The following is a 22175-nucleotide window of genomic DNA, read 5'->3' as shown; positions in this document are numbered from 1 at the left end:
GGGGGGTGCAGTGGTGCCTGGAGTCTCAAACCTGAGTCGTGTAAGGATCCCCTTACAATTGTTCAATGTTGAGCAACACTGACTTTTTAAAAGTTTTTTTTTTTTAACACTGACTTTTAAAAGCCAGTCTATGAAAATGTCTTTCAACGGTCAATGTTTACATCAAAAGAAAAGTTTCATCTTTATAATTACTAAAAAAACAAACAAACAAACAAAAAAAACTTCCGGTTAAGTGAACACACACACACACAGGTGATTTTTTTTTTTTTTTTTTTTTTTTTTTTTTGAGATGGAGTCTCACTGTGTTGCCCAGGCAGGAGTGTGTGGTGCAATCTCAGCTCACTGCAACATCCACCTTCTGGGTTCAAGCCATTTTCCGGCGTCAGCCATCCAATTAGCTGGGATTACAGGCATGCACCACCACACCTGGCTAATTTTTGTATTTTCAGTAGAGATGGGGTATCACCATGTTGGTCAGGCTAGTCTTGAACTCCTGACCTCAGGGGATCCGCCTGCCTCAGCCTCTCACAGTGCTGGGATTACAGGCGCGAGCCACTGCATGTAGACACATGATTATCTTCTAACTCAGTGCTCTGAGTGCTATGTTTGAAGACCCCGGCTGAAGACCACGGATACAACTGCAAGCTTCGCTCGGTTTTCTCCTGTAACAAGTATTGATTGGGTATTGGCTGAATATCAATTTGGAAACTCCATGAGCAGGGAGGAGGCTGCTTCTGAGGTGAGCTCAGGGGCTCCCCCAGGACAAAGCCAGTGGTGTGGGGAAGAACGCTTTATTTTGGGCCATTTGGGGTGAAGTCCAGGGGTGGGAGCGTTGGTTGCTGGCAGCCTGTGTGTGACACCAATCTCGTTCGGACCTGAGAGTGTATGCAAATGACTCACTTCCTCTGTGCCTCAGGTTCCCTGTCTATAAAATGAGGAGGGTGGTAGTGCCTCCCTCAGAGGGCTGCGTTAATGTTGCTCACGGTTGTTAGTATAGGAAAATGCGCTTTTACCCTTGACCTTCTTTTGCTCAGTCTCTTCAGTTTTCTTCCTCTCTTCTAGGGGCCCTTATTGGGCCCCTTTCCTGGACTAAAGCAGAGTTCAATCAGAGTAATGTAGTATGAAAGATCTGAAGGAGGAGTCATGTGTTCCTCAGCCCTTAATTGCTTTGATAATTGGAGTGAGTCCTACATATGACTGCAGCTAAGAGCCATGGATGAGGAGATGGGCACCACAGCTTCCTGTTTCGTCACAAAACATGGTGCCAGAGAAACTGAGTCAAATCTTTCTGACCATTCAGACTTCTTAAATATTTCTCTTACAGAAAGAGTAAGGGCTAATTCAGGCCCAGGTTGTCAAATGTCACCCCTGTGAAAGCAGGAAAAGGAAGCTGTGAGTGGTGGGAAAGCAGGGGTTCCCTGGAGCATGGTGGGACACCAGGTCCTGGTTCCTTGGGGTCCCTGATGATGGAGTGAGCCGCCGTCTGGATTGCCTGGGACGGAAGAGCTTCACAGCTAACCTAGGGAGAGTCTAACACAGGGAGAGTCTGGGAGGCTGGGTCACCTTGGGTGAGGGGTGGCTTCTGCACAAGTCTGCTGTGTCCCTGAGGGCTTGGCTGACATGCACTTTTTAACAGAGCACCCGCCAGGCCTCCAGGGCTTCCCTCCCACCCTGAGGACAGTTTCACAGGCCTGACATTCGCTTTCTTTGATCTTACCTGGAGGCTTCCACCAAATGTTTTCAGCCAACAACCAGGACTTGCATTTATTTACGGAACTGGATGCGACCTGTGGGAGAAAGCGCTGCGGGGCGCGGTTGTCTGGTGAGGGAGTCACGGGGAAGCAATCAAGTCCCTCCGCGTTCCTAACTTGCGGCCAAGACCCTGGAGAGCCCAGAGCGCAGAAGTCCTCATCCCAGAGGCTCTGGCCCAAGGGTCCGTGTCGGGCCCCACCCTGTGGCTCTTCTTTTTGATCTGGGAGGCGCAGAGTGCCTGAGATGCCCCTTCCCCTGCCGGCTGAAGCCGCTGCGGGGCGAAGCCCAGGGCTCAGGGGAGGGAACGGCAGCCTCGCCAAGGTCACTAGTGAGGAGCAAGGATGTCCAGTCACGACCACCTCCCCATCGTCCATAACCATCACGCTGACTCTAGAGAGGCTCGGGTGTTGAAAATGAGTGTGTTTAATGATCAGTGACACATGGCAGCTCCATCTGTCCTGTGGGAAGCCTCCCTGCCAGCCTGGCTGTGCTCCCATCTCCCCAGGGGCGGCTTCCTTGGGGGGCTGCGCCTGTCCCCTCCCCATGCTGCTCCTCGCCACAGCGCCCCAGCGGCCCCAGTGCCCCCCGGCCCGCAGGCGCTTCCCTGGGTGTGGAGTGGGAGGAGCGGCCCACACCAGGCTCCCCAGCCACCCTTGCCCTCCCCAGCTTGGCACTGCTGCTGCAGTGGTGTCTTCATTTTGGAATCGTGGCCTGGGGATTTGTTTCTGAGGAGACGCCTCTGGTGCCTGCGGGTTTTCCATGTGGAACACTGACAGCTGAAGTGTAGGGCATGTCAATTACCTGAGCAGTGAGGATGGATTACTTTAATTTTCAAGATCGTTTCGAAGCTCTCTTTCAGTCTCGTGCCGCGAGTCTTCCCTGGCCGGGAAACTTTGCTTCTGACTTTCCGTGAATGTCATTAGATATGAACAAGGAGTTAAAGTCTTTGTTTCTCAAGCAATGCCAGTCCCAAGAACAGACCATCCTCCTGACGCACGCTTGTGCGCTGCGTTCTCAGTGATGCCTGTGGTTTTCTTCCCTCTGGGGGTCTAACCGCCCACCTTGTGGTGAGGACTGAGGGCTCCTAGGTTAAACGCAGGAAACCCTTCCAGGCGGAAATGGCAGTTTGTGCTCTGATCTCGGTGATGCTTTAACCATTAGAGAATTATTTTTAACACCTTAAATCCATCAATTGTGATGGAAACTTGAAAGGGCTACGGGAAATATGGTAATTGCTCCATCTAAAAATGAGAATAAAAGAAAGGAACTAGCCACCGAACACACCAGGCAATCTTCTTGCCCTCACTGTTGGAATTGCCCTATTCTTTGCCTCTCCTGATCACTTGAGCATGAAAGACACTAAAATATTTCAGGTAGGACTAGTTGGCCTCCATTCCACCTTCTCAAGAGGAAAGTGTGATTATTTCATGGTGCAGCTGGTGGAGACTGAACTGAAAACCTGAGCTTGCCTGGATTGAAATGGCTCCAGCCCTGTGGTTAGTGGGACCCACATTTAGATGGAGGTGACAGTCGGGCAGCTCCATCAGACCCACTCATTCCTTTTCCACTCCCGATATCTTCCCTAACTCCCAGATTTCTTGTGCTCTCAGCTCTTCTAGAAAACAGAGACACAAAGAAAAAACTCAGCCTGAGGGATCACCAAGGTGCCTCTGAGCTTGCAGGTCTAAAAAGAAAGTCACAAAATTGTGTAATACATCCAGGTAGAAAAGAGTCACCTTTTCATTATCTGTGTTAGAAATACAAACATAAACATACGATCAAAACAAACAATTGTAAACGTTGAGACTGTGACTGGGCTAGGTCCCCTCACTACTGAGGAGTGTAGGATACTCTTGAGCTTCAGAAAGACCCGCAGGACTGTCTGCAAAACTCTGAACCCGCCCAGGGAGGTTCGCTGGCTGCTGCCCTGAGCTCGGACAAGTCATGTCAGGGCTTTGGAGACGAACCTGGTAAACAGATTGGGGTCGGTGAATTCTTCAGCTATCAGTGAATTCTTCAGGGATCAGGGATTCAAAGTTCTCGATTCTAGGTTGCTGGCCTCCTGTCAGTATCACTTAGGGAGACCAGGAGGGGACGTCTTTACTCCAGGAGCGCGTTCGTCGCTTTGTACGCAGACCTCCGAAAAGCATCGCAGGTTGTCACTGAGGTTCTTGCCATTTACTTATCATGTGTAAATTGGCATAATTGAGAGAATCCTTTCTTTTGTTCTGAATGGATGGTAAAAAGTTTCTGGAAGTGTATTTTATTTTGAGAGTCACTTCCTGGGTTATTTGATGACATTTATATTTTTGACCAAATATTTTAAGATTGCTGTCTAAGCAAGCATTGTTTATCTCATTCACGGGAAAAAATGAGTAATCGAATTCAATTACAAATCATTTGACAGATAAATAAAGCCTGATTTTTTTTTTTTAAAGCACTCAGCTTTTAAAAGAAAGTGTTGAAATAATTTCTGTTCAGCCACGTCAGTACAGCTTTGCTTTGCTGTCAGGACTCAACTGAATCTTATGGAAAGAGTTACCATGTCGGAAAACCAACACTGGCAACAATGATGTTGATGATGAATAGCTGGTATTTATTTTTTACTTGAGGAGTGCCAGGCATCATTCCACGGGCCTCGTATGTATCAACGGATTCACTCCCTCAGTAACTCTAAGAGGCAGGGACTACTATCCCCATTTTACAGACGAGGAAGCTGGGGCGGTAAGCCTGAATCTTGCCCACAGCTGCAGAGCCTGAACACGGGGCAACCAGGCACTGAGCCTTCAGTGCTCCCCTCCCGGCTCCTTCGTTAAAGATGAGACGTTTGCAGCTCAAGCCTCACCCTGAGGTCTGGGACTGAGCTGTCTTCTCCACGTGGTGTTTCCAGGTCTAGCCCAGGGCCTGGCACATAGAAGCTACATAAAAGTATTAGCTCAATGAACATCAGTTTACCTAAAGGAGGGCAGGTCCACATGCTGCCAGTCATAGAGGATTTCCGGAGGTTGAAATGACATGTACGACAATACAGCTCAGAAAACTGAGAGCAGAGTATATTTTGATAGTGGAGGTAGCAATTAAGCACCTTTGTTTTTCTGAATACTAAATAGGATATGGCATTTTGTGGATTCAGTCTTATTTTTCAGACTCCAGGAAGGAGAAAAGATGCCGTGGGCCTCTTCCTGTGGTCAGGCGGCTCTTGTCCGTCTTCTATTTGCTGAAAGCTTCTCTGCCAAACATAAGCTCTTATTTGGGTTAATGTGAAAGCACTGATTGTCTAATAATTATTTTCCCTCTTTTAACCTGCTGTCATGTTTGCTAACAAGACCATCAGCAGAGCAGAGTTAATTAAAGGCTGGATTGCAGGAGAGGATGGGCCATGACTAATGGCTCCCAAGAGCACGGAGGAGTGCTGGGAAAGAGGGGAACTGCCTTCGGCCACCAGGACCACATCGTTCTATTACGTCATTTTCACTTTATGAGGGATGTTTTCTCGCTAGCATCATATGATCAAACTCCTCCTGCCACTCCTGTGAAGGGCTGGGCCTTATCATCAGCGAGACACTGTCAAAAAAAAAAGTGATTTTTTAAAAGCTACTTTAAAACTAGTAATAAAAACAAAATATGCACAAAACATCAACATAGAAAATTACAAAATGTTTGTGCGGGACACAAAAGAGAATCTTAAAGAAGGAAAATGTTACCTTCATGATGCAAAAAGGAAATTTGTCCCAAATCACCTGTAAATATAAGGCAATTCAAAACACCAAAATGTCTCGCTGTCGGGGCACACACCTGTAGTCCTAGCTACTTGGAAGGCTGAGGTGGGAGGAGCTCTTGAGGCCAGGGTTTTGAGGCTGCAGTGAGCTGTGCACCCCTGCACTCTAGCCTGGGTGACAGAGTGAGACCCTGTTTCTAAAAACAAACAAAAAATAGCCAAAATGGTTTTTTAAATGAAACTTCACATGTTGATAGTAGGATTCACATAGAAGAGCAAAATGTCAATCATGGCCAAGGCAATTTTGAAGAATCATAAATCTGCAGTCTCTTCTTGGCAAATCTTCTTATTATTAAAAAGCTAATTAACACAATATGGTACTACCAATAAAAAAAAAAAAAGGTAAATGGGGGTCAGGCCCGGACCTGCGCCACCTGAAGATGTAAAGTGTGACACGGGAGTCGGGGTGGGCAGCGTGGGCCTGGGAGGCCTGTGGGTGTCCCCATCCCCCCAGCTCCCCCCGCAGCCGGCTCCGCGGTGGTCTGCTCCGGTTGCCGCGTGTGGCTCTGGGTTCCAGGCGGGGGCTGCCTGCTCTCCAGTGCCCTGCACCCACCCACCGCCCATCCCCCCAGCTCCCCCCGCGGCCGGCTCCGCGGTGGTCCGCTCCAGTTCCAGACTGAAGGCTACTGATTCCAAGTGCCGGGGTTACTGCGGCGACCACCACAACAGCCTCGGCGCGATGTAGGAGCCTGGGGCCGCTCCCGAGCCCTACCTGGGGCTGGCCATGGAGAAGCCACACGGGATTGTGGCGGCGCTGCTGCAAAGCATGGTATCAGATTCTGGTGGTTTTCCGTGGGAATTAGTGGTATGGGCAGGTGTTATCGGGTTTGTTGCTATTCCCCTTTTTTTGTGGCGAGGTTTTAGATCCGTCAGGAGTCGGCGATATGTGGGAAGAGAGAAGAAGCTTGCTGAAGAGCTTTCTGAGCAAATTACAGAAAAATGTAAATTACTTGAAAAATTTAGTTTTCTACAAAAAAGCTATGAAGGCTATGAAAGAGAGTCATCTTTACAGGACGTTAGCTTTGAGAAAAAGGCAGCAGAAGCACAAAGTTTGGAGGCAGCCTGTGAAAAGCTGAACAGGTCCATTTCTGAAATGGAGGACGAAATCCAGTATCTAAAAAAAGAGTTAAAGGAAGAGAAATACAAACATTCTAGACAACATCAGTTGATGGCGGATACTTCAGAAATAAGACAATCTCTAGAAGATCTGTCAAAATCCCTGAAATCCCAACTAGCTGAAGCCAAAATGCCCTTGAACGTATTTCAAATGAATGGTGAACAACTGAAGATAGTGATAAAAGATGCTTTAAATGAAAATTCTCAACTTCAGGAAAGCCAGAAACATCTTTTGCAAGAAGCTGAAGTATGGAAAGAACAAGTGAGTGAACTTAATAAACAGAAAATAATATTTGAAGACTCCAAAGTACACACAGAACAAGTTCTAAATGACAAAGACGAGCGCATCAAGACGCTGACTAAACAGTTGCTGAAAATGAAAGATTGGGCTGCTGTGCTTGGAGAAGACGTGATGGACGATCATAACTCGAAAGTAGAAATGAAGAGGGAATCAGAGAGTGGCGCTTCCTTAGCTGGTCCTCCGAAAGGAGCTTTGAAGAAACTGATTCATGCTGCTAACTTAAATGCTTCTTTGAAAAGTTTAGAAGGAGAAAGGAACCAAATTAATATTCAGTTGTCTGAAACTGATAAAACAGAGAAGCAGCTTATGGAGCATATTAAACATCTTCAATCTGAACAAGCATCTTTGCAGTCAGAAAACAAAGATTTTGAATGTGAGAATCAGAAGCTTCAACAGAAACTTGAAGTAATGACTGAATTACATGAAGAAACGACAAGGAGACTTTACAAAACATTCACTGTAGAGGAAAATTACCAGTTAGAGAGACAAGAGAAACGTTCTAAAGAAGATGAAAATATCAACTATACCACTGACCAGCTGGACAAGTATAGAAAGCAAGCCCAACGTCTTCAACAGGAGTTGGAAAGAATGATTCTTTCTCATCAAGATCAGATTTTAATCCTTAAGAAAAAAGCACATGACAATTGGTTGGCAGCTCGGACTGCTGGAATAAACATCAATGGATTAAGGAAAGAAAATGCTAAGTACAGACACAAATTAGCTGACACAGAGATGAAATTCAAATTTTTACAGAAATATCCTTCTGCAGTTGATGTTCCAAACGCAGGATTTGGCAGAGAGCATTACACAAACGTTACCGACATGAGAAGAGGAGCACCTTTCCCCCCACCTCCTCCGGGATCCCAGTTTGGAGTTTCTCCACATTATTTTCCACCAAGCGATTTCGCAGGTCCACCATATGCTCCATTCGCAGTGAGGAATGCCTATCCACCCAGGGGTTTTCCTCCAAATCTTCCACCAAGACCTGGCTTTTTTCCCCCAACCCCCAAATATTGAAGGTAAAAGCGAGTTCCTTGCAGGGTTGATTCCATCTTCTAATGACCCTGCTACTGAACAAAACTCATTCTGATTGATCCCGAGTTCCCTTCAAGATACTTCTGCCTTCCAATAAGCCTGCTATTGAACATCCAAAACAACAGCAAGACAGCTGGCAGACCTCGTGTTCTCCTCCGAAGTAGTTGTTACTGACCTTGAGTCTCCATTAAGATTGTTTCCAACTTAGAGTGAGCCTGCCACTGAACATGTGACATCACAACAACAAAGCTGGCGGCCTTTGTATTCTCCTCCCAAGCAGACGTGACTGATCTCGAGTCCCTGTCAGGGTTGACTCTGCCTTCAAGTGAGCCTGCCACTGATCATCCCTCAACACAGCAAGAAACCTGGTGGTTATGTTCTCCACCCAAATAGTTCTAACTGATCTCGAGTCCCTGACAGGGTTGAATCTGCCTTCAGGTGAGCCTGCCACTGAACATCCGGCACCACAACAAGCAAGCTGGTGGTCTTTGTGTTCTCCTCCCAAGCAGTTGTGACTGATCAGGAGTCCCTGTCAGGGGTGATGTCACCTTCAAGTGAGCCTGCCACTGGACATCCGGCAGCACAGCAGGTCAGCTGGTGATCTCTGTGTTCTCCCAAGTACACTGACAGACCCGAGTAACCATCAGGGTTTACTTTGCCTTCAAGTCAGCCTACCTCAGAATGAACATCCGACACTACAGCAAGAAAGCTGGCAGTATTTATATTCTCCTCCCAAGTATTTGTTACTGATCTCAACTCCCAGTCAGAGTTGACTCTGCCTTCAAGTGAGCCTGCCACGGAACATCTGGCACCACTGCAAGAAAGCTGGCGGTCTTTGTATTCTCCTCCCAAGTAGTTGTGACTGATCTGGAGTCCCCATCAGGGTTGATTCCTCCTCCAGTGAGCCTGCCACTGAACATCCGGCACCACAGCAAGAAAGCTGGTGGTCCTTGTGTTCTCCTCCCAAGTAGTTGTGACTGATGTCATGTCCCCTTCAGGGTTGACTCCGCCTTCAAGTGAGCCTGCCACTGAACATCTGGCACCACAGCAAGAAAGCTGGTGGTCTTTGTGTTCTCCCAAGTGCTTTGCACAGATCTTGAGTATGCATCATGGTTCACTATGCCTTCAAGTGAGACTCCCACTCAATGAACGTCCGACTCTACAGCAAGAAAGCTGGTGGTCTTTACATTCTCCTCCCAAGTATTTGTGACTGATCTCAAGTCCCTGTTAGGGATGACTCCACCTTCAAGTGAGCCTGCCACTGAACACCTGGCACCACAGCAAGAAAGCTGGTGGTTTTTGTCTTCTCCTCCCAAGTAGTTGTGACTAATCGTGAGTCCCCATCAGGGTTGATTCTGTCTTCATGCGAGCCTGCCACCAAACGTCCAGCACCACAACAAGAAACTGGGCTCTTTGTGTTCTCCTCCCAAGTAGTTGTAACTGATCTCGAGTCCCCATCATGGTCGACTCCACCTTCAGGTAAGCCTGCCACTGAACATCTGACACCACCACAATACAGTTGGCGGTCTTTGTATTCTCCTCCCACGTAGTTGTGACTGATCTCGAGTCCCCGTCAGGGTTGATTCTGCCTACAAGTGAGCCTGACACTGAATACCTGGCACCACAGCAAGAAAGCTGGTGGACTTTGTGTTCTCCTTCCAAGTAGTTGTGACTGATCTTGAGTCCCCATCAGGGTTGACTCTGCCTTCAAGTGAGCCTGCCACAGAACACCTGGCACCACAGCAAGAAAGCTTGTAGTTTTTGTCTTCTCCTCCCAAGTAGTTGTGACTGATCTCGAGTCCCCGTCAGGGTTGATTCTGCCTACAAGTGAGCCTGCCACTGAACACCTGGCACCACAGCAAGAAAGCTGGCGGTCTTTGTGTTCTCCTCCCAAGCAGTTGTGACTGATCTCGAGTCCCCATCAGGGTTGACTCCACCTTCAAGTGAGCCTGCCACTTGACATCTGGCACCACAGCAAGAAAGCTGGTGGCCTTTGTGTTCTCTTCCCAAGTGCTTTGCACAGATCTTGAGTATGCATCATGGTTCACTTTGCCTTCAAGTGAGCCTCCCACTCAATGAACGTCCGACTCCAGAGCAAGAAAGCTGGTCGTCTTTACATTCTCCTCCCAAGTATTTGTGACTGATCTCAAGTCCCTGTTAGGGATGACTCCACATTCAAGTGAGCCTGCCACTGAACATCCGGCACCCCAGCAGGAAAGCTGGCAGTCTTTGTGTTCTCCTCTCAAGTAGTTGTGACTGATCTTGAGTCCCCATCAGGGTTGACTCCACCTTCAAGTAATCCTGCCACTGAATACCTGGCACCACAGCAATAAAGCTGGTGGACTTTGTGTTCTCCTTCCAAGTAGTTGTGACTGATCTTGAGTCCCCATCAGGGTTGACTCTGCCTTCAAGTGAGCCTGCCACTGAACACCTGGCACCACAGCAGGAAAGCTCGTGGTTTTTGTCTTCTCCTCCCAAGTAGTTGTGACTAATCGTGAGTCCCCATCAGGGTTGATTGTGTCTTCATGTGAGCCTGCCACCGAACGTCCAGCACCACAACAAGAACCTGGGCTCTTTGTGTTCTCCTCCCAAGTAGTTGTAACTGATCTCGAGTCCCCATCATGGTCGATTCTGCCTTCACGTAAGCCTGCCACTGAACCTCTGACACCTCCACAATACAGTTGGCGGTCTTTGTATTCTCCTCCCACGCAGTTGTGACTGATCTCGAGTCCCCGTCAGGGTTGACTCCGCCTACAATTGAGGCTGACACTGAACATCCGGCACCACAGCAAGAAAGCTTGTGGTGTTTGTGTTCTCCTCCCAAGCCGTTGTGACTGATCTCGAGTCCCCATCAGGGTTGACTCCACCTTCAAGTGAGCCTGCCACTTGACATCTGGCACCCCAGCAAGAAAGCTGGCGGCCTTTGTGTTCTCCTCCCAAGTACTTTGCACAGATCTTGAGTATGCATCATGGTTCACTATGCCTTCAATTGATCCTCCCACTCAATGAACATCTGACTCCACAGCAAGAAAGCTGGTGGTCTTTATATTCTCCTCCCAAGTATTTGTGATTGATCTCAAGTTCCTGTTAGGGATGACTCCACCTTCAAGTGAGCCTGCCACTGAACATCCGGCACCCCAGCAAGAAAGCTGGCGGTCTTTGTGTTCTTCTCCCAAGTAGTTGTGACTGATCTCGAGTCCACATCAGGGTTGACTCCATCTTCAAGTGAGCCTGCCACTGAACACCTGGCACCACAGCAGGAAAGCTGGTGGGTTTTGTGCTCTCCTCCCAAGTAGTTGTGACTGATCTGGAGTCCCCATCAGGGTTGACTCCACCTTCAAGTGAGTCTGCCACAGAACATCTGGCACCACAGCAAGAAAGCTGGTGGTCTTTGTGTTCTCCTCCCAAATAGTTGTGACTGATCTCGAGTCCCCATCAGGGTTGACTCCACCTTCAAGTGAGCCTGCCACTGAACATCTGGCACCACAATGACAAAGCTGGTGGTCTGTGTTCTCCTCCCCAGTATGTGACTGATCTCGTGTCCCCATCGGGTTGACTCCACCTTCAAGTGAGCCTGCCGCTGAGCATTCAGCACCACAGCAATTAAGCTGGTGGTCTTTGAGCTCTCCCACCAAGTACCTTTGATTGATCTCAAGTCCCCATCAGGGTTGATTCTACCTGCAAGTGAGCCTGCCACTGAACATCTGGCACCACCACAAGAAAGCTGTGGTCTATGCGTTCTCTTCCCAAGTACTTGTGACTGATCTCGAGTCCCTGTCAGGTTTGACTGTGCTTTTAAGTTAGCCGGCCACTGAACATCCAGCATCACAGCAAGAAATCTGGTGATTGTGTTCTCCTCCCAAATAGTTCTGACTGATCTCAAGTCCGTGACAGGGTTGACTCTGCCTTCAAGTGAGCCTGCCACTAAACATCCAGAATCACAGAAAGAAGGCTGGCAGTACGATCAGTCTGACTGGAGATCAGTCACAACTACTTGGGAGGAGAACACAAAGACTGCCAGCTTTCTTACTCTGATGCCAGATGTCCAGTGGCAGGCTCACTTGAAGGGTGGGTCAACCCTGAGAGGGACTCGAGGTCAGTCCCAACTACTTTGTGTTCTACCAAGTAGTTGTGACTGACCTCGAGTCCCCGTCAGGATTGACTCTGCCTTCAAGTGAGCCTGCCACTGAACATCTGGCATCATAGCAAGAAAGCTGGCAGTCTTTGTGTTCTCCTCCCAAGTAGTTGTGACTGATTTTGAGTCCACGTCATGGTTGACTCTGCCTTCATGTGATCTTGCCACTGAATATCCAGAACCACAAGAAAGCTAGCGGACTTTGTGTTCTTCCAAGTACTTGTTACTGATCCTGAGTCCCCGTCAGGGTTGACTCTGCCTTCAAGTGAGCCTGCCACTGAACACCTGGCACCATAGCAAGAAAGCTGGTGGGTTTTGTCTTTGCATTCCCCTCCAAGTAGTTGTGACTGATCTCAAGTCCCCATCAGGGTTGACTCTGCCTTTAAGTAATCCTGCCACTGAACACCCGGCACCACAGCAATAAAGCTGGTGGACTTTGTGTTCTCCTTCCAAGTAGTTGTGACTGATCTCAAGTCCCCATCAGGGTTGACTCTGCCTTTAAGTAATCCTGCCACTGAACACCCGGCACCACAGCAATAAAGCTGGTGGACTTTGTGTTCTCCTTCCAAGTAGTTGTGACTGATCTTGAGTCCCCATCAGGGTTGACTCCGCCTACAAGTGAGCCATCCCCTGAACATCTGGCACCACAGGAAGAAAGCTTGTGGTCTTTGTATTCTCCTCCCAAGTGGATGTGACTGATCTTGAGTCCCCATCAGGGTTGACTCCACCTTCAAGTGAGCCTGCCACTGAACATCCAGCACCCCAGCAAGAAAGCTGGCAGCCTTTGTGTTCTCCTCCCACGTAGTTTTGACTGATCTTGAGTCCCCATCAGGGTTGACTCTGCCTACAAGTGAGCCTGCACTTAACATCCGGCACCCCAGCCAGAAAACTGGTGGTCTTTGTGTTTTTCTCCTAAGTAGTTGTGACTGATCTCGAGTCCACATCAGGGTTGACTCCACCTTCACGTGACCCTGTCACTGAACACCCGCCATCACAGCAAGAAAACTGGCTGTCTTTGTGTCTCCCAAGTAGTTGTGACTGATCTGGAGTCCCCGTCAGGGTTGATTCCACCTCCAGTGAGCCTGCCGCTGAACATCCGGCACCACAACAAGAAACTGGTGGTCTTTGTGTTCTTCTCCCAAGTAGTTGTGACTGATGTCATGTCCCCTTCAGGGTTGACTCCGCCTTCAAGTGACCCTGCCCCTGAACATCTGGCACCACAGCAAGAAAGCTGGTGGTCTTTGTTTTCTCCCCTATTTGTGACTGATCTTGAGTCCCCATCAGGGTTGAGTCCACCTTCAAGTGAGCCTGCCACAGAACACCTGGCACCACAGCAAGAAAGCTGGTGGTTTTTGTCTTTGCATTCCCCTCCAAGTAGTTGTGACTGATCTCAAGTCCCCATCAGGGTTGACTCTGCCTTCAAGTAATCCTGCCACTGAACTCCTGGCACCACAGCAAGAAAGATGGTGGACTTTGTGTTCTCCTTCCAAGTAGTTGTGACTGATCTTGAGTCCCCATCAGGGTTGACTCTGCCTTCAAGTGAGCCTGCCACTGAACACCTGGCACCACAGCAAGAAAGCTTGTGGTTTTTGTCTTCTCCTCCCAAGGAGTTGTGACTAATTGTGAGTCCCCATCAGGGTTGATTCTGTCTTCATGTGAGCCTGCCACCGAACATCCAGCACCACAACAAAAACTGGTGGTCTTTGTGTTCTCCTCCCAAGTAGTTGTGACTGATCTCGAGTCCCCATCATGGTCGATTCTGCCTTCACGTAAGCCTGCCACTGAACATCCGACACCACCACAATGCAGTTGGCGGTCTTTGTATTCTCCTCCCACATAGTTTTGACTGATCTTGAGTCCCGGTCAGGGTTGACTCCACGTTCAAGTGAGCCTGACACTTGACATCTGGCACCACAGCAAGAAAGCTGGCGGTCTTTGTGTTCTCCTCCCAAGCCGTTGTGACTGATCTCGAGTCCCCATCAGGGTTGACTCCACCTTCAAGTGAGCCTGCCAGTTGACATCTGGCACCCCAGCAAGAAAGCTGGTGGCCTTTATGTTCTCCTCCCAAGTACTTTGCACAGATCTTGAGTATACATCATGGTTCACTATGCCTTCAATTGATCCTCCCACTCAATGAACATCTGACTCCACAGCAAGAAAGCTGGTGGTCTTTATATTCTCCTCCCAAGTATTTGTGACTGACCTCGAGTCCCTGTTAGGGATGACTCCACCTTCAAGTGAGCCTGCCACTGAACATCCGGCACCCCAGCAAGAAAGCTGGCGGTCTTTGTGTTCTTCTCCCAAGTAGTTGTGACTGATCTCGAGTCCACGTCAGGGTTGACTCCACCTTCACGTGACCCTGCCACTGAACATCCGGCACCACAGCAAGAAAGCTGGCTGTCTTTGTGTCTCCCAAGTAGTTGTGACTGATCTCAAGTCCCCGTCAGGGTTGATTCCACCTCCAGTGAGCCTGCCACTGAACATCTGGCACCACAGCAAGAAATCTGGTGGTCCTTGTGTTCTCCTCCCAAGTAGTTGTGACTGATGTCATGTCCCCATCAGGGTTGACTCCGCCTTCAAGTGAGCCTGCCACTGAACGTTTGGCACCACAACAAAAAAGCTGGCGGTCTTTGTTTTCTCCACTAACTATTTGTGACTGATCTGGAGTCCCCGTCAGGGTTGACTCCACCTTCAAGTGAGCCTGCCACTGAACACCTGGCACCACAGCAAGAAAGCTGGCAGTCTTTGTGTTCTCCTCCCAAGTAGTTGTGACTGATCTCGAGTCCCCGTCAGGGTTGACTCTGCCTTTAACTGAGCCCGCCACTGAACATATGGTACTACAGCAAGAAAGCTGATAGTTTTTGTTTCCTTACTGACTGTGTGTGTAGACAAATGTGAATGTAACTTCATGCTTAATGAAATAAAATTCTGTTGGTTAAAAAATAAAAGAGACTCTTTTTCCCATTAAATTATCTTAGCACCCTTGTCAAAAATCAGTTGACATCTGGATTCTCAGTTCTGGTCCATTGACCTATATATCTATTCCATGCCAGTCCATAGAGTCTTCATTACTGTTGATTTGTAGTAAAATTTGAAATATGGGAGTGGGAGTACTACTTTGCTCTTCTTTTTACAAAATGGCTTTGGTTATTCTGAATCCTTTCTATTTCCATATGAATTTTAGAGTCAGCTTGTTGGTTTCCGGGAACAAAAGCAACTTGAATTGTGATAGAAATTAAAGAATCTGTAGATCAACTTAAGGAATACTACCATCTCGATTATATTAAGGTTTTCAATGAATTTTAAGTGTTGCCATCTTGATAATACTACGTTCTTCCCATATTAAAGAACATGTGGTATACTTCTATTTGTTTAGGTTCTCTTAAATTTCTTCCAATACTCTTATTGTTTTCAGAATATATCTTCTGCTTCATTTCTTGGAGTTACCAGCATTATTTTGTTTTGTTTTGTTTTGTTTTTGATGCTGTTATCAATGAAATTGTTTTCCTAATCTCATTTCCAGAATGTTCATTTCTAGGGAATAAAACTACAATTGCTTTTTGTATATCTAGTTGTGCGTTGGTATCTATGGAGAATTGGTTCTCAGACCCCCACAGATATTAACAGTTGCACAGACTCAAGTCCTGCAGTTGGCTCTTTGGAACCCATATATACAAAACATCAGCCCTCTATCCTCAGGTTTCGCATCCATTGAATTCTGCATTTTGATCTGCATTTGGTTTCAGAGGTAGAATCTTTGGATATCAAAAGCTGGTTGTATTTGTATATTGAGAGATAATGGACATTCCATTAAGACTCAAATATACTAATTCATTCACAATGATACTGATGTGAAAATACAAGGGATACTCATTTTGATTGTTAATTGGTAGACTATTTGGATAAAGCAGTAAATGTTGTAGGATGCCTTTGGGAGGGAATCAGCATTTGCTGCCTATTGCTACCAATCTGAGACTACGCCAGATGCTCTCCATAAGTGGTCTTAGAATGTAATTAGCAACAGAGGCGGAACTCCTTTGTGGCTGCTTATTGTCTTGAGGGTGAAGATCTATCCTTCACACAACCCACAAGGTCCTGCCAGGTCTGGTCCCTCCCTGCTGCTTTTCCCTCATTTCCCATCAAGCTGCCCCTTGCCCTTTGGTTCCCATTTCCTCTCAGTTCCCTGGAACTGTCCTGCACCCTCCAGTCACAAGGAATTTGCCCCTACCTCTCTCTGCCTGGTGTCCTCCCTGTGCTCCTCAGGATTTTCCTCTAGCTGTGTGTCCTTGATCAGGGAAGCCCTCCTGGACACCCGGTCCATTCCCTGCTCACAGGCCAGGTCCACGTTGTGCCCTCTGTGCTGTGCACTCAGCACCCCGGCTCTACTATGCAGCACTTATTCCTGTGATAATTCGTCATTGACTGGTCTGATTATTACCGGTTCGTTCCATTGCACCGTAAACTCCATCAGTGCAAGATCACTGCTGGTTTTTGCTCACTGTTTTATCCCCAGAATCTGCCATGCTAGTAGTTAGCACATAGTGAGCACTCAATAAATTTTACTTCAGTACTTTGGTTTTCAAGCTTGTTCCCCTAAGTTCCCCCACGGTATCTGAATTGTCTAAGAAATCAAGTAAAATGAAAAGAGAGAGAATTAAATATGTTCATCACTTTCCAGTTTGGGATATTAGGAAAAACATTTAAGTATTTTTACCTATGAAGCAATTAGAATACAATGTGATGTGTAAATGGCAGTTTTAAAAAATGCAGTTTTATATCCCTGTATTTAGAGAGACTGTATTTGTGTGTACATTCTCACCACTGGGCCATGTTGTTTCTCACTGTAAGCTCTAAGGTTTCTCATGTCTACCCATGTGTTCCTCCCTCTCAGAATGGCATTGCTGCATTAGTAACTACTCCATAAATGCTAGTGGAGCTGATTTTACTGTTTTTTTTTTTTTTTAAATACAGTTTTTTGAGGACTGGATGGTATAACAATTAAAGATCATATAATTTATACTTTAAGATTTCAGGAGTATGCAAAAGCATCATATACTAGGGGACTTAAAACCTGATTAGAGGCTGGGTGTGGTGGCTCACACCTGTAAACTCAGCACTTTGGGAGGCCAAGGTGGGTGGATCACAAGGTCAGGAGTTTGAGACCAGCTTGGCCAGCATGGTGAAACCCCATCTCTACTAAAAATACACAAAATTAGCTAGGCATGGTGGCAGATGCCTATAGTCCCAGCTACTGAGGAGGCTGAGGCAGGAGAGTAGCTCGAAGCTGGGAAGTAGAGGTTTCAGTGAGCTGAGATTGTGTCACTACCCTCCAGCCTGGGCAACAGAGTGAGACGCCAGCTCAAAAGAAAAAAAAAAGCTGATTAAGATACGAGGACAAACAAAAGCAATAGCTTAACAGAGTCGGAGTTGGGGATCAGAGCAGTGGTGGGCCTTCTGAAGGGATAAGCCTCTGGTCTCACTTGGGATCACTCTATCATGACATATTCTAGGAGGGGTTGGGAGTCTACATACCAGAATGGTCAGGTGATCGGATGCTGGTGGAATTTGCACTGCGGTTAATTGAGCAAACCAGAGAGGGACTAGAAAAGGGAGGTTGGGGTGAGTTTCCCCCCACCGCCGACCAGCATGGAGAGATGCTGAGTACCACTGGCCTCTTCCACATAGAATGAGAAGTTGCTGCTCTAAATCATGCTTTTCAGTGGCCCAGTAGCTGAACCTAGTGAACTGAGCACTATAATGAATCTTAGAGCAAAACTCAGAGTACTCTAAGTTCCTGAACTCATGTACATTTTTCTGGTAGGCCTGACTCGCTGTGTAAGTAAATGGAAGCGTAAAACATAATAGGGGGTGACAGCAGGCCAAAACAAGGTAAGAACTTAGAGTAACTCTAATGTTTCAACTAATCGAAATGTCTATTTACTTTGGGAGTATATTAAAAGTGCTATTTACTTAAAATGAATGGATTCTAGATAAAGGAGTTTGACATTAGATGGATTTCAAACTTTAGTCTTTGAAGAATATTTGAGTTCTGTAAGCAAACTTTTTCATGTTAAAAACATCTGCATTTGTTATTGGATTCTGGAGAAATCTGTATAATTTTGTTGGCAAAAATTTGGTAAATGGAGAGAGGGTGGGAAAGGTCTTACTGTAGGTTGTACTGAAGAAACACAAAGATAGGATGCCCGTATTTTTTGTTTTTCTCTCCTTGTGATCCTTGCTGGCCTCATTAGTATTGTACAGAATACGGGACAGGTTAGTCAGGAGGCAAGCCGATTTTCTATGGGTACTCATTATGAGTAACATAGCACAGAGGAAACGTGTGTAATTGCTGTAATATGTCACAGAGTGTGATAAATGTTGTCAAGTGGATGCAAGGATTTTTCCCTTTGTCACCTGGCCTCTTAAATTGGCCACTTCTCTCCTTTTTCTTTTGTTAAATTTATCTCTTGCAGATAATTCAAAACATTTTTCAAAGTAAATATTGATTTTATTCACATTTTTAATGTGTAGCTATCAAACATGACAGAATATCTGATACCACAATTTTTAATGTATATATTATCATCGTGGTTACTAATGAAAACTAACTTTCTTTGTACTATTACTCCTCTGTCATTGAAACCTTCGTAATTTTTTTTTTTTTTTTTTTTTTTTTGAGAGTGGCAGCGGCTTTATTGTCTTTGGGGCAGCCTGGAAAGGTGGGGTCCTGGGGGGCAGCGGGAGGCAAGGGCTGGGAAGCTGTGTGACAGGGGCCTCAGGTGGTGGGCATCTGGGGTTCCTCCACTTGTGGGTGCCCATTGGCATCACCAGTGCAGCCAGTGGTGGAAGCGGGTTCAGGTCCTTTCTTGTTCGACCCAGGGCAGGCGGCAGGCGGCAGCCACGGTCCGACTTGCTTGAGGCCGGGCCCTGGGCGCTGCTCCGTCTTAGGCTCCAGGAGCCTGTGGTTCTGCGGCGGGAGCCCCCGGCAGGCCCTGAGGATGTTCTCGGTGCAGCTGCGCTGGCGGGAAAGCGCACTGATCACCCGGCTGCCCGGCACCGGCGGCGCCTTGACTCGGAAGCCGAGCAGGCGCAGCGCGGGCGGAAGGCTGCGGCCGGGGGTCGGGGTCAGCGCAGAAGCTCCGGCCCCGCTCAGCGCGGTCAGCAGCGCAGCTCTGGCGCGGTGGGTGCGGCCAGCAGCGAGTCCTCGCCGTGTCGCCCAGCCCGTGTGCGGCCCGCCCGGCGTCAGCTCGGAGCTCGGCTCACCCCGCGGCCCGCCGCGGCCCACGTGCGGCTCGAAGTGATGGGGGTCGGGCTCCCCGCCGGCGTGTAGAGCCCGGGGCTGCCCCGCACCACGTCGCCCACCAGGTTCCGCTCGGGCACCTCCCCAGAACGGAGCAGCGAGGCGCCGGCGGGGTCTGCCGTCCCCGTGCCCGGGAGGGTGCAGCTCACGGCGGCCACGGTCCGAGGCCAGGGCTGATGCGGAAGTCCGCGAGCACGGACTCCACGTGGGGCTGGCCAGGCCGGAAGTCGCCGCCGCCCACGGAAACCCGGCGCTGACGGCGAGCTCGAGCGCTGCGGGCACCAGGCTGTTCTGCGGGGCCCACTGAGGCAGGCACAGCCTGCAGGATGCCGGGGCGGCCAAGGGCCTGCGGGAGAGACCTGCGGGCCGAGCTCCGCGGTGCGCAGCAGGTTCTCGGCCGGGTCGCACAGGCCCGGAACCACCTCACAGAAGCCTCCGTGTTGCCCGGCCGCAGCACGAGGACTCGGCCCAGCCCGCGCCAGACCGGAAGTCTGGGATGTCCCTGCGGCTGTGCCGCCCGCGCGGGGCCCGGGGTGAGGCGGTCCGCGGGGGGCCCGGGGTGAGGCGGTCCGCGGGGGGCCCGGGGTGAGGCGGTCCGCGGGGGGCCCGGGGTGAGGCCGAGGCCGCAGTTCCTCCCGCAGCCCCCAGTCCAGCACCTTCGCGCGAGGCTCAGCGGCAAGAGGCCTCAGCCGTCGAACACGAGGTCGTTGGGCGCCGCCATGGGCTGCACGCGCTGAAGGGCACGAGGCGTCCAGGCTCACCGACGGGCATGACCCCGAGCCCGGGCACCTGCCAGGCGGTCCGGAAGGCGGAGAGCCCGGTCGTGGGTGCACCTTGAGGCCGCTGCCCTCGCGGCTGACGCGCGTCGCCGGGTACCCCTGTTGCGCCTCCGTAGCCTCGGGCCGCAGACCAGTCCGGGCTCTCCACCGAGACCTGGGCGGCGGCCTCCACCGCGGCGGGCGGCGCGGAGGCTCAGGCAGGGCAGCGGACAGCGCGGCTGTTACATTTTTATACTTGAGCCAAACGTTTGACATCTAAACCTTAAAGACAAACGGCACTTTGGGAGGCCCAGGCGGGTGGATCACGAGGTCAAGAGATCGAGACCATCCTGGTTAATAAGGTGAAACCCTGTCTCTACTAAAAATACAAAAAAATTAGCTGGGCGTGGTGGCGCCTGCCTGTAATCCCAGCTACTTGGGACGCTGAGGCAGGAGAATTGCCTGAACCCAGGAGGCGGAGGTTGTGATGAGCCGAGATCGCGCCATTGCACTCCTGCCTGGATAACAACAGCGAAACTCCGACTCAAAAAAAAGACAAACGGGAAAAAAACCCACACGTATTTGTGGCACTCGAGGGCGCTGTGTTCCAGTTCTTCCTGAGAAAGAAGTCCTTTGACCCCAAGTTTGCGTTGCCATTGAGCAGATGTGAGAATACCGAGGCGAAGGCAGTGTTCCTGCTCTGCCTTGAGAATTTCTCCATTCCAGGTCATGAGTCTAGTTTTTAAAGCAATATCCGTATCCACCTGTGTTTTTCCTCCTAATAATTAGAAGGATGATTATCTGGAAAACTAAGCATAGATTTTATCGTGCAAATATTTTAGAGGTTCTTTTAAAATTTCCTTGAAGAGCTGATGTGCTGTTTCCTTTTTGGGTGTCCTCAATGGAGTACGGCATTTATTTTTTGCAAACAAATTTCTGGAAACAACCTAAAGTTACTTGGTACCAAGCAGATGCCTGTTCAAATCAGACAGTGCTAGATACACTTTGCCACTGAAAGTAACGGCAAAAAGCGCGATTCATTTTGCAACAACCTAATAGATATACGAAGGTGCGGATTGTGTGACATTGATTCTTAACTATCTGAGAGTCATCATTAACTCCCTTCCTGGCCACCCACATGCAAGTCCTGTTGCTTCTGTGATACGTTATTCATAACAATAAATACCCATGCAATTACTTCCCAACTGCAAAACTACAGCATTGATAGTAACTTAAATCTTTCTATGTGGCCCTCCCTGGCTAGAAAATAACTAGGGTTATTTTCTTGCTTCCCTTTTTATATAATTTTATTGTATCAAATTTATATATTATATAAATTTTTTATATATTTTTATGATAATACAATTGTATTATGTAAAAAAGGGAAAGGTATTGGGTACAAATATATGAGTCATATCTATTAATGTGAATGGGCTGGTCTACTGAAAAATGTCTTATTGGGATGAAATGCAAACCCCAATTTTATGCTGTATGACAAAACAGAGATTGAAAAGGCTGAAAGTATTGTGTTGTATTTTAACTGTTTTAACGTTATAAAAAGAATATCATGTGTTATGTGATCCTTTGGACTTTTTTTTTTTTTTTTTTTTTTTTGAGACGGAGTTTCGCTCTTGTTACCCAGGCTGGAGTGCAATGGCGCGATCTCGGCTCACCGCAACCTCCGCCTCCTGGGTTCAGGCAATTCTCCTGCCTCAGCCTCCTGAGTAGCTGGGATACAGGCACATACCAACATGCCCAGCTAATTTTTTGTATTTTTAGTAGAGACGGGGTTTCACCATGTTGACCAGTATGGTCTTGATCTCTCGACCTTGTGATCCACCCGCCTCGGCCTCCCAAAGTGCTGGGATTACAGGCTTGAGCCACCGCGCCCGGCCTCTTTTGGACTTTTTAAACTTAAAATTATATTGCTATGATTTATTCAGGTTATGTTTACCTGGACTGGAGCTCATTTATCATGACTGCTGTCGACTATTACATTC

At 48.4% G+C, this 22175-nt stretch overlaps 1 pseudogene; it reads left to right on the top strand.

Annotated features, from left to right (window-relative positions):
- Positions 1 to 6209: 6209 nt before the first annotated feature.
- Positions 6210 to 7356, top strand: LOC120363201 (cTAGE family member 8-like; annotated as a pseudogene).
- The last annotated feature ends 14819 nt before the right edge of the window (positions 7357 to 22175 follow it).

This window comes from Saimiri boliviensis, chromosome 4, assembly GCF_048565385.1.
Source record: "Saimiri boliviensis isolate mSaiBol1 chromosome 4, mSaiBol1.pri, whole genome shotgun sequence".
Taxonomy (NCBI): Eukaryota; Metazoa; Chordata; class Mammalia; order Primates; family Cebidae; genus Saimiri; species Saimiri boliviensis.
The sequence above is the reverse complement of the archived record's forward strand: the minus strand, read 5'-3'. Positions and strand labels throughout refer to the sequence as shown.